Source organism: Chiloscyllium punctatum, chromosome 51, assembly GCF_047496795.1.
Source record: "Chiloscyllium punctatum isolate Juve2018m chromosome 51, sChiPun1.3, whole genome shotgun sequence".
NCBI classification, from domain to species: Eukaryota; Metazoa; Chordata; class Chondrichthyes; order Orectolobiformes; family Hemiscylliidae; genus Chiloscyllium; species Chiloscyllium punctatum.
This window is the reverse complement of record NC_092789.1, coordinates 15,475,362-15,487,408: the sequence shown is the minus strand read 5'-3', so window position 1 is coordinate 15,487,408 and position 12,047 is coordinate 15,475,362. Positions and strand designations below refer to the sequence as shown.

The following is a 12,047-nucleotide window of genomic DNA, read 5'->3' as shown; positions in this document are numbered from 1 at the left end:
ATTTACCTCTCCTAAACTCCATCCTGATCCCTCTGTCTTTTTACAGAGTGAGTGCACTGTGAAACCAATGTGTTAGAAGTTCCAGAGCTGACGAATATCTACATAAGAGTATGGCAAATATTTGTAGGTACGCACTGAGTATTTAAAGTATGGGTTTTATTCTAAACTGACCTCAGAGGCTCATGTGATCCGAGACTGCCGAAACAGGCCGTTCAGCCTCTCATGTGTACGCCAAACCTCTGCAGAGCCTCATACCGTGCAAAAGGTGCAAGTTAGTAGCAGTGGGATTCGAACCCACGCCTCTGGAGAGACTGGAACTTAAATCCAGCGCTTTAGACCGCTCGGCCATACTACTCCGGCTGCATCGTTGGCTTTGTAAATGGTGACTTCACCGAGCTGCTTGAGGTACATTTTCTCGTACTTCATGTATAAAAGCACGTATATTCTTCAGAAGGCTCGCTGGTTTTGTGGTATGGAAGCTGCAACTGTCAAGACATTATTCTGAACAATAATGGATTATCTACATTACATTCTGATACCATGTGGCCCATCTGATCAAGATCACGTTGCAATCTGATGTAACTTTCTTCGCTATGCAATACACTGCTACTTTTGGTGTCATCTGCAAACTTAGTAACTATATCTCCTGTGTTCATATCGAAATCATTTACCTCAATGACAAAACATGTTGGACCCAGCATCGAGTCGTGTGGCACACCACTGATCACAGGCCTCCAGTCCGAAAAACAACTCTTTACCATCACGCTCTTTCTTTACCTTCCCAGCCAGTCCTGTACTGAATGGTTAGTTCTCCCTGCATACCATGAGAATTAATTTTGCTAACCAGTGTCCTGTGGGAAATCTTGTCGAATGCCTTATTTAAGTCCATAGAGATCACGTCCACCGCTCTGCCCTCATCGATCCTCATCATTACTTCTTCAAAAAACTCAATCATATTTGTGAGACAAGAATTCCCAAGGACAAAGCAATGTCGATTACCCCAAATCAGTCCTTACCTTTCCAATATGTGTAACTGATGTCCCTCAGGTTTCCCTCCAACAATTTGCCCACCAGCGACTTCAGCTATCCAGTTTTTAGTTCTCTGGCTTGTCCTTACCACCTTTCAAAAATGGCGCCATGTTAGCAAACCGCTAGTCTTCTGGCACCTCACCTGAGAGTATCGATAACATAAATATCTCTGCAAGGGGCACAGTAATCACTTCCGTAGCTTCCCACAAAGCTGTGATGTACACCTAATCAGGTCCTGGGGATTTGCCAAACTTAATGCGTTTCAAAATATCCAATAGTTCGTCCTCTATAATATGGACATTTTTCATGATGTCGCCATCTATTAGACCACATTCTATGTCGTCCATATCCTTCTCAACAATGAAAACGGAAGCAAATAGTCGTTTAGTATCTTTCCCATATTCTTCAGCTCCACACCAAGGCTGCTTTGCTGATTTTTGTGGGGCTCAGTTCGCTCCATAGTTACCCTTTCGTCCTTAATGTATATATAAAACACTTCTGGATTCTTCTAAACTATATTTGCCAAAGCTATCTCATGTCCCCTTTTTTGCCATTCTGATTTCCCTCTCAAGTATACTCCCTCTGCCGTTGTACTCTTCCAGGGATTCACTCGATCGCTCCTGTCTGTACGTGATGTCTGCATCCTACTTTTTCTTCACTTAATCCTCAATATCTACAGTCATCCAGCATTCCCGACACCTACCGGCCTTTTCTTTCAATCGAACATGAATATACTGTCTTTGGACTCCCGTTTCTTCATTTCTGAAGACTTCCCATTTTCCAGCCATCCAGGTACCTGCGACCCAATCAGCTTTTTAATTTCTTGCTTAATGCCGACAAAATTAGCCTTCCTCCAAATTACAATTTCAACTGTTTGATCTGTTTGATCCTTTTCTATTACTGTTTTAAAACTAACAGAACTATGGTCGCTGACCCCAAAGTTCCCCCCCACTGACAACTCAGTCACCTGCCCTGCCTCATTTCCCATGAGTAGATCAAGTTCTGCACTTTCTCTGTTAGGTGCATTCACATACTTCCTCACAACCTTTTCTTAGATTAGATTACTTACAGTGTGGAAACTGGCACTTTGGCCCAACAAGTCCACACCGACCAACCGAAGCGCAACCCACCCAGACCCATTCCCCTATATTTACCCCTTCACGTAATACGACGGGAAATTTGGCATGGCCAATTCACATAACCTGCACATTTTTGGACTGTGGGAGGAAAACGGATCACCCGGAGGAACTCCACGCAGACACGGTGAGAATGTGCCAACTCCACACAGTCATTCACCTGTCTCTATCTAAATTCTGAATACTCTGGCAGTTCCAGTCTATGTTTGGACAGTTCAAATTCCCTACCATAACCACCCTATTAATCTTGCAGATAACTGAAATCTCGTTACAAATTTGTTTCCCGTTTTCCTACTGATTGTATGCGGCCTATAATACAATCCCAACAAGGTGATCATTCCTTTTTTATTTCTCAATTCCATGCAAATGATTTCGCTGGGTGTCTTTCTGGGAACATCCCCCTAAGTACAGCAATAATAAAAGCCTTAATAAAAAATGTAACTCCCCCTCCTCTCTTGCCTCCCTTTCTATCCTACTATTGCATTTGTATCCTACAACATTAAGCTGCCATTCATGTACATCCCTGAACCATGTTTCTGTAATTGCTGTGATATCTCAGTCCAAGTTCGTAGCCATGCCCAAAGTTAATCTGACTTCCCTGTTAGTTCTCTTGCATTGAAATAAATGCTGTTTAATTGATCAGTATTACCTTGTTCTCCGCTTTGTTCATGCTGCCTTCACTGATTGACTTGCTGCTTGTCTCCATTGCACCAGTCTCAGATTGTTATCATTTCTCAATCTCCCGCTGGTTCCCACCCCGCCACTTACTAGTTTGAATCCTCCCGAGCCATTTTAGAAAATCTTCCTGCAAGTATATTAGACCCTTCCAATTCAGACGCAAACTATTCTTCTTGTACAGGTGGCATTTACCCCAGAAGAGATTCCAATGGTCCAAAAATATGAACCCTTCTTCCATAAACCAGCTTCTTATGCTCGCTTCATCTGCTCTATCCGACAATTCCGACCCTCACTAGCTCGTCCCACAAGGAGAATTCCAGATATTACTCCCGGAGAGGACCTCATTTTGAAATTCCTGCCTAACTCTCTAAATTCTACCTTCAGAATATCATTCTTTTCCCTTCCTATGTCGTTGTAATTAATGTGTGCAATGACCTTCTGCTGTTCCCTCCTGTCTTTGAGAGCATTTTGCACCCTGTCTGTAAAATCCTTGATCCTGGCAGCAGGAAGGCAACACACTATTCTGATTTTTCGCAGTTGGCTGCAGATATGTCTGCCTGTGCTTCTGACTAGAATGTCCCCTAACACGATCGATCAGTTGGAACCCTACATAGCCCTCATGACATTATCGCCTGCCTTGCTACCAGAAACCTGTTTTTTTCGTGCTAAATTCCCCTGAAAGTCCATCACCCCCTATATATTCCAAAACAGCATAATGTTTGAAATAGGATTAGCCACAGGAGAGTACCTGCCTATCCTTCCTAACTTACTTGGGGTTAACTCACCTAATTTGTTCTCCCATCCGATAACTGCCATCCATCACACCCCCAGCTCTTGTAAATTCCTCATCGCCTGTAACTGTTGCTCCAAGCAATGCATTCTGTCTGACTGGATTCGCAGTAATTGATATTTATTGCAGCTATAATCCTCAGTAAAGGGTAAACACTTCCAAAACTCCCACATCTGACAAGAATAGGATATCACACTACCCAAGGTCATTTTGCTACTTCCAGTCTACGCACAAAACATAGCACTGTCTTATTGTCTCACACTAGACCAGCTTAATCCTTTTGCCTTATATTTTTCAAATTTAATCAACAGACACATCCAATAAAAAAAACAGACACATCCAATATAATCAAGAAAAACCCACTCTACTCACTGTTATATATTTACAGCAAGGCTATACTTGAAATAATAGACTTATCTATTTCTATGCTGTGACCTTTCCCAAACAAGGTGCTCCAAGATCAGTTGCCAATGTCGCTGTTTGTTAAGTTTTCCTCGACACTCTCCAATACATGAACTCAGACAGCAAAGGCAGTAATGCGCAGATTCACTGTTATATCAGTGAGCAATGTCGGTTTCTTTCGTCTCTCCCTTACACACCATCTGTTCGCTGCCTTTCTGCTTTTCAAAGTGCCGTTGTTTGACCTTGTTTTTCTCCATAGTTCCCAAACAATTGCAACAGCATATAAACAGTATTTGCTGCTCCTGGAAGTCACGAAAATCACCTCCAGCATCGAAAATACATCAAAATAGGAGCAGCTGTTACATTTAGATTTTCCCCGTCCTCCATCTTGGCTTATCCGGAATCCTCACATGCTGTAAGTGGAAGTTAAAATAAAGTTCCTTCTTTCGATTAATCTGATTTATTCCCACAATAAATACTTTCGATTAGGAATTACCTTTTTCTTAATAGATAAAACAATTATTCGTATTTCACTGTAAGAGTGAAATTCACGTAATTTACAACTTGACCAAACTATTAAAAGAAACTTATTTAGATTTCACAAACAATATGTCATTGTGGACTTTGCAATTTCTCTTTGTCATGTTCCCTTAATTCTTTGGATGTAAGAATTTGTTCGAAATCTCTTCATCTGAATGTAAATTTCAATTGCCAATGTTTCCAGAATCGTGGCTTCTTCTGTTACCTTCCTGCGCCAATGTTCTTTATTGTTTGCAGAATTTGTATTTCGACCATTCATTACTTTATCTTTTCTAACAATACATTTATCCTGTTTTTTCACTGATGAACTTATCCTTTATGAATGCAACTAACCTTTTCACACTAATTTCTTGTTTGCATTTCTATTTCTATATTACCTTTATAATTCAGAATACTCTAGCAACATACTTTTCCTCCTACTTTTTTTTAAACAATATATCAAACATGGGGCAGTCGCTAAACTTGGCCTTACAAAAATTTCCCTTATTAGAATGCTTAAGTAATGAGAACTGTCTATTTACAGAGAGCTGAATAACTTGCCGAATGTTTCCTTCGGCGATTATTCTCATTCAGTATATCCAGCTGATGAGAACAAGCTTAATTGTGACCGTCTGCTGTAAGTAACTGTCCGACCATTTCAGCCGTGAGCGTTAGCTGCAAAAGCCCAAGCGGCGATCTTGTGCAATTCAGTCCTGGTTCACCACGACAACTCCCATCCACAGCCCCATTGCACAATTGGTGGTGTGCAGAATATCCTGGCAGAAGGGTGCTACTATTTATTGAAAGGAACCTTTTGCAAACCAATTACATGGGAAAGGGATAGATAACAATGAACGATAATGATAGGAAGTTATCTTTAAAACAACGCACTTTTCTGATGTGGAAGCCAATAACCACTCTCTGCCGATCGCTGAATGCAATTTCTGGAATAGGTCTGCTAACAAGATCACGGCTGTTCCATCATAGGTGGGGACTGTTTTCAAGGAGCTTCAATTTAACACTTTTAAAGACAGTGAGTTTCTCGCTGTGTCCAAACGTGTAAGTGATGAACAATAAATCGACAACCATCCACTCCCTCCTCTGCAGATGCTGAGTAGCAACAGCGTGTACCATCGACCAAGGATGTGAGATTTTAGACAGAAGGAAATGTAGGAGAAATTGGATTCTCCTCGGAACAGAGAAGAGGTGAATTGTTCAGTTGTTCGAAATTATCAACAACTTTGGCAGGGTAAAGAAGAATATTTTGTTTCCAATTGGTAGGTCAATAAGTGGAATTATAATTGAAAGGTTATCTGCTAGACATCGAGGAATGGAATGAGGAGAAAGCTGTTTAGTCAGAGAGATGTTAGTCTTTGCAATGTGCTTTTTATCAAATGCTTCAACTGTACCGATCCAAATTCCGAAAATATGGATATAATTCCTCAGGTCCCACTGCTACTGTACTCCCCTCATGTTGTACTATTGAAAGGATTACTCAGATAGTTAGTATGAATTCGAGTGCACGACACGGTACAGTGGTCGAGGTGGATTCCAAAGGAGATTTCAAAAGAAGCTGACAATACATTTCAAAATCCTGAGTGGAGAGTGCTACAGAGAGAGGGCTGGGGGATAGTGAGAGATGTTGTCCCTTTTGCAAGTCTATACATTCACGATGGCTGGAAGGGCTTCCTAGTGCACTGTGAAATTCGCAAATACTCCAAATTTGGCAAGAGACTGGAACCACTGTGATTCGTGAAACCTTAGAGAGACCCATGGAATCATCAAATCACAGACTGCTGAAGAGGCCTTTCAGCCTGTCCGGTCTCTGTTGCCAACGATGTCCAAAACCTTTATGAGTCCACTTTCCCACATCACGCTTAAAGCGTGTAAGTGCTTTTTAGTGGTTAGAGTGTTTCCTCCTCAGCTACCCTCCCAGACACAGCATGCCAGACCCGACTCTCTGAGTGAAAACGTGTTCCCTCAACCCCCGTCTGTCAGGTTGCTCTTCCCAGAAAATCATACACTCCTTGCCTTTGACCTTCGATTAAGTGGGGCTCTTGCATCGTAACCCCTCTGATGTGACGTTCATAATCATAGACACCACAAACAGGACCAACCTGCGACCTTCCCTTCTCCAGAGAAAGCAACGTGAGCTTAACCAGTCTCTCTTCACAGAGAAACTGCTCCATCCCTTTTCTGTCTGTGTATTGGTGTATGTGTGTGTGTCTGTGTGTCAGTCCCTCTTCTTGACATAGAGCACATTTTGAAAGAACGAATTAAAACGTGATTCATCAAAAAATTTCTCTCTACCTGTCTGAGTATTAAATGATGATATAGTTTGATAGCGAAAACGAAATGAGTTTATTAAAGCAATCGGTCTCTTCCCTGACAATATTCCAACACGCGTTGAACGTCTGTTTGTTTGTCGGTGCATGCGTGTCTGTGAGCATATATTTGTGTCTGTTTCTGTTTATGTATGTGTGTGTACAACCGTATTTGTCTGTCTGTGGTTATGTGCGTGTCTCTGTGTCTTCATCTGTGTGTCTGTTTGTGTCTGCGTGTGCGTGTGTGCGTCTGTGTGTGTGTGTGTGTGTGTCGTGTGTGTGTGTGTGTGTGTCTACCTGCATGCAATGGGGTACAATTTGAATGAATGAATTGAAACGCGATGAATCTCTGTATCTTTTCTCTCGTGGTGCAAGTGCAATAATGCCATCCTCCGCTGACATCCCAAAGTTAAGTGCAAAAGCAATAGTGTTTTTTTAAGAGAAAATATCAATTGCTATTAATCTTCTAGATTGCACATATGTTTCATGCTTCAAAGAAAGTGTTTCGAGACTCGTAGCAACTTAGTGTTTTCCCTGGTGATGTTATTGCTGCGATCAATGCAGAAGGAGAAGAACGTGGACAATCGAAGTAAATCAATCGCTTTACTGTTTGCTAACGTGACGAATTTTGGCTGAATACAGACAATGCTGATGGTTTATCCGATGCATTCATTTCTTTAATTACAGTCCCATGTAGATGCCACGTCATGCACATGAAATAGGCTTCATGCTGCAGCTGCTGAGTTCCTGCGAAAATCACTTGTCCTTATGAAATGACCTAGACTAATTTAGACTGCTTATAAAGAAAGTGCTGAACTGGGCGTTGATCGAATTGTTAAATTATTTGCTGTCTCTGAAATCTGTAAATTCACATTTGTTTTACGTTTATTTTACCAAATGAAGCATCTCACACCTAAATCACCAGTACAGATTCCATCGCTCTGTACCTGATTCTGTATCAAGTGTTCCGTTGAATCTGTACATCAACATATGCTATTCGATGTCTGCATGTCTCCCAAATGTTCCTCTTCATTGTGCTTGTATGTGCCAGTGGTGGTTCATTTTTGAGTGTGGTGCTTTGCCGAAGAAACATGTCATGCTCACACGAATTGTCCTTTAGAAGCCAGTGATGAGCTCTGGCACTGAGTCACTGTGGTCCATGCTGGTGTCAGCACCTGCAGCAGTGCTCTCAGGAAGCAATGTCCAGAGTTTTTCCCTCATCATTGCGAAGGAAATGTGATGTTTTCCTCAGTCTTGAAGTGTTGTGGCATGGAAATGACAATCAAGTTATCATTTTTTCTGCTGTCTCTTTTATCCTTTTATTACTGATCCCTTGCTACATAAAGTGCTGCCAAAGAGATTTTTAAGAGCATCAGCAATGTATATTCTACATGTTGCACACCACTGCCTCTGTGTGGAGATAGTAGCGAGTCAATGCTTAAGTGGTTGATGCGTTATTGATCATTTGGCTTCCTGTCTCAGACGCAGAGTCAATTGTTGATGCCATGGAATTCCCAGCCTCTGATGTGCTGATGTAATACCAGGATGTATGCTGTTATTCAAGTGCAGCTAGAAATGAATGGGCTAACACAATCTGTTAATTGTGTGTGATTCAGCGATGGGAACGTCTTTGAAAATTAAGGTTGGTGTGGCGGTTATAGGTTTGATTTAATTTTGTTGGAATTAGGATTTTGCTGACGACACTGAAGACCTTTGCCAAGTTTCTGCACAAGCCTGACTGATCTCTATCTTCATGCATTCGGAACTAGAGTTGTTCCACACAAAGGTATTTGATCAAAGCTTTTTATAGCACTTACAGTTGTGATTAAAGAGAGAAAATGAAACACCGAAAGGATGATGGACGTTCCATGAAAACCTCTTGTGTCAGTGGTTGAAGAGTCCAGCACCTACAAGTATATGCAAGCCTTAAACATTTACACTCCTTTTCAGTAGTGTGATCCATTTGTTGTAGGATCGCTTTTCTGTGTCTATCGCATTCAGAAGGCATAAAATGTTTCTGAGGTGTTGTGTTGAAATTAGAAATAAGTGCTTCATGTTTTGATAATCAAACACCCTTGGGTTTCCGTTGGCTTTCATCTGTCAATCACATGATCTGCCTACGTGGAAGTAAATGGCCATGTTTCAAATTTTAAAAGAGTTGAAAATTTGAATACCATAGCCGCCGATGGCACCAATTAACATGACAGCTCGAGACATTTGGAAGAATGATGAAAGACCACATGACTCGAAGTGACCAAATAACGTTTCATGTAGAATATCGGAAGTTTATAGCTTTTACCCATGGAAATAAGAAACTCTGTGTGACGAGCTCTGCCTCCAATGGGAGAAACGTTTGTTTGGAGGGAAGTGATGTCTACATCATGTGAATCGTTTTCTCAGTTTTTGTGTCTGTTTCTGCGTCTGCGGCTCAATCTACGACGCCCATTAACAACTGTGTCTCTCTGTTCCTCTTTGTCCCCCGATTCCTCATGTATTTCCTCTTGATATATCTCGCGTTTTGTTTCATAACGTGTTGTCTCATTGTCCTTTCTCCTGCCTCCGCACAGGCTACGTATCAATATTTGTTTCTGTCTCTCTGCATGACCACATGTATACCTTTGTTTTTGAGAGTGTCTCTCCTTTTGTTCAGTTCTATCTCCAGTTCTATCACTGGCTTTGAATGAAGGAATTAGAAGGTGATGAATCAAAGTTTCAGAGTCTCTTTCTGTATGTCCCTCAGGTCTTTAAGGTGACATCATGCCACCCTCTGGTCTCATTACGTCACGAGGCAAACACAAACGTCGTTTTGTTTGGGGATAGTATCAAAGTCTCTGCATATCCCAGGTCACCTCTATAGATTAACATTTGTTTATGTTATGTGCATTGGTTTGGCCCGTATATATTATTCATCCCTAATTGTCCAGATGATAGTTAAGAATCCATTACATAGCTGTGGGTGTGGAGTCACACATCGACGCAGCCAGGTAAGGGTGACAGTTTCCTTCCCGAAAAGGCGATAGTGAATTCAAGTTTTGTTTTCTGACAATCGAAACACATTCATCTAATGATCATCATTTAACTGCAGCTACAAGAGCAGGTGAGAGTCTGGGAAGTCTGCAGTGATTAACTCACCTTCTCATTGCAATAAACTGTCCATTATCAAAAAGTTGCAAGCAAGGATTATGATGGAATAATCTCCACTTGCCTGCATTGGTACAAAACTAACAAAGTTCAATAAGCTTATTACAGTTCACGATTAAATACAGCCCTGGTCTCCATATTCCTCTTTCAGACGACACTGAGAGGACTGTGTGTAGTTCTGGTCTAGTTCGCCCTCAGTTACACTTCACTGAATGTAGTTTTCAATGATGTTTTATTCATTCCAAACTCATGTTGCCACCTACACACACCACAGGCTAATTTTGGTACATGTTTTTAGCCCGGAACACAGACTGGACCCACCTTTCTTCCTGTCTGACAACCTTAGACAAGGGGATTTTAAAGGAATGGATCATCCAGTCCAAGATTTAACGTCACCGACTTCCCTCACACCTTGTGCCAACTTGAAAACCAAGAGCATGAGATGCAGGGGAGCACTGTGATCTGAGTGATCCTCAGTGCCCCACCCACACCACTCCAACTTGCAACTCATTCCTCATATATCACTCTATATCTTTGCATTCTGATTATCCCTCCTGTGTTTTAATACCGTCTGCTGATACTGTACTGCCAGTGGGGATAGCACGCAGATGATAGATGAGATAATGATATTGGCTGGAATGTGAGAATTCGTGAGAATGTCACCATCGGATCGACTCGATGTCCATGTGGTTATTCTTTTTTTCTAGATTGCCAACATTCCTGGGCTACACAGCAACATTCTGATCGAAGTGAGCAATGAGTGATGGCAAGAGATGGTGAACAATTCAATGAGGTTTATTCCCAAATTTCAGAAAGTAGGGGTTCATTGTATCGGTCAATGGAGCGGGGCGTGAATTTGAGAACAGAAGGTTAGCCTCACTCTCGATGACTCAGACCTGTCTGTCACTGGGATGCGTCCCTTTTTTACTGCACATTCAGCATGCAGCACTTGAGAAAACCCATAACCAAGCTGTCCAATGTGCGTCAGAATCACACAGTGAGTAGGACTTCGAGCTTGTTCTTAACAAGTGATGACAGGGTCACAACGGCAAGCAGATCTCCGAGGCTGACCTCTCGAATCCAATTCGATAAGTTCATAGCTGATTCAAAATTCCTTGCATCCACTTTCTTGTCATTTCCTTCTAAATCTTGATTCCCTGACTGATCGTGAATCTATACACGCAAGAACTCTGTACTCACTGCTCTCCGTGGTGAGGAGTTCCAAAAACTCAGCACCCTCTAACAGAAGGTGTTCCTCCTCATCACAGTCTTTTGTGTTGCTCCTTTGTTCGAAGTCTATGTTGCTTTGTCCTCGAGTCTCCATGGACAGTAATCTCCTCTCAGTATTTTTCCTGACAAGACATTAAAAATACAATATATTTCAATGAGATCACCTCTCATAATTTTAAATTCCAGTAAATATATTGGTAGCGTGTTAAATGTTAGTTCACGATTCAATCACTTCACACCAGGGGTAGTCCCAATTTATACATCTGAAATAATTTTAGGGAAAGGTACTTCTCCTGAACAAGATGACCTCTGACTACTGAACGGGTACAGACAGCATATTCGGCAGTTCTCGGCTGGGTCAGCGAAAAGAGAGCAAAGTCGAAGAGTAGTATTGTTATTATACTTAACTCATCATCATCACAGTGTGAATGAATCGGCGGAAGATTGGGTGTTCGTTGTGTGAAACGCAAGAGAGTGAAGTCACGACACAAATAAGATTGAAAATCATAGCAGCGCGCATTTGAAATGCCGAAGGGACATTCCCGTATCTGGGAAAGGTTCTGCAGATATATTTCAGAAATATTGACTAACAGATTATGGACCATGTGCTAACCTCCCCATCATGACTGATGGGCTCAAGGAGCACCAGGTCGAAGAAGAGCAAAAAAGTGCTTTCGTCATTCTGCTCAGAGTCCTCAAAGGCATGCTGAGATTATTGGAGCAGGAAGGCTTTTCTGGAGGTAATGAACACTGACGAACGTTGAGGATTATGTCTTTATAAAGACAGTTTACTCACTG

At 41.7% G+C, this 12,047-nt stretch overlaps 1 non-coding gene across 1 annotated transcript; it reads right to left on the bottom strand.

Moving 5' to 3' along the window:
• Window positions 1–273: 273 nt before the first annotated feature.
• On the bottom strand, window positions 274–355 carry trnal-uaa (transfer RNA leucine (anticodon UAA)). Its single transcript has one exon. It is a non-coding gene; the product is annotated as a tRNA-Leu (tRNA).
• Between the last annotated feature and the right edge of the window lie 11,692 nt (window positions 356–12,047).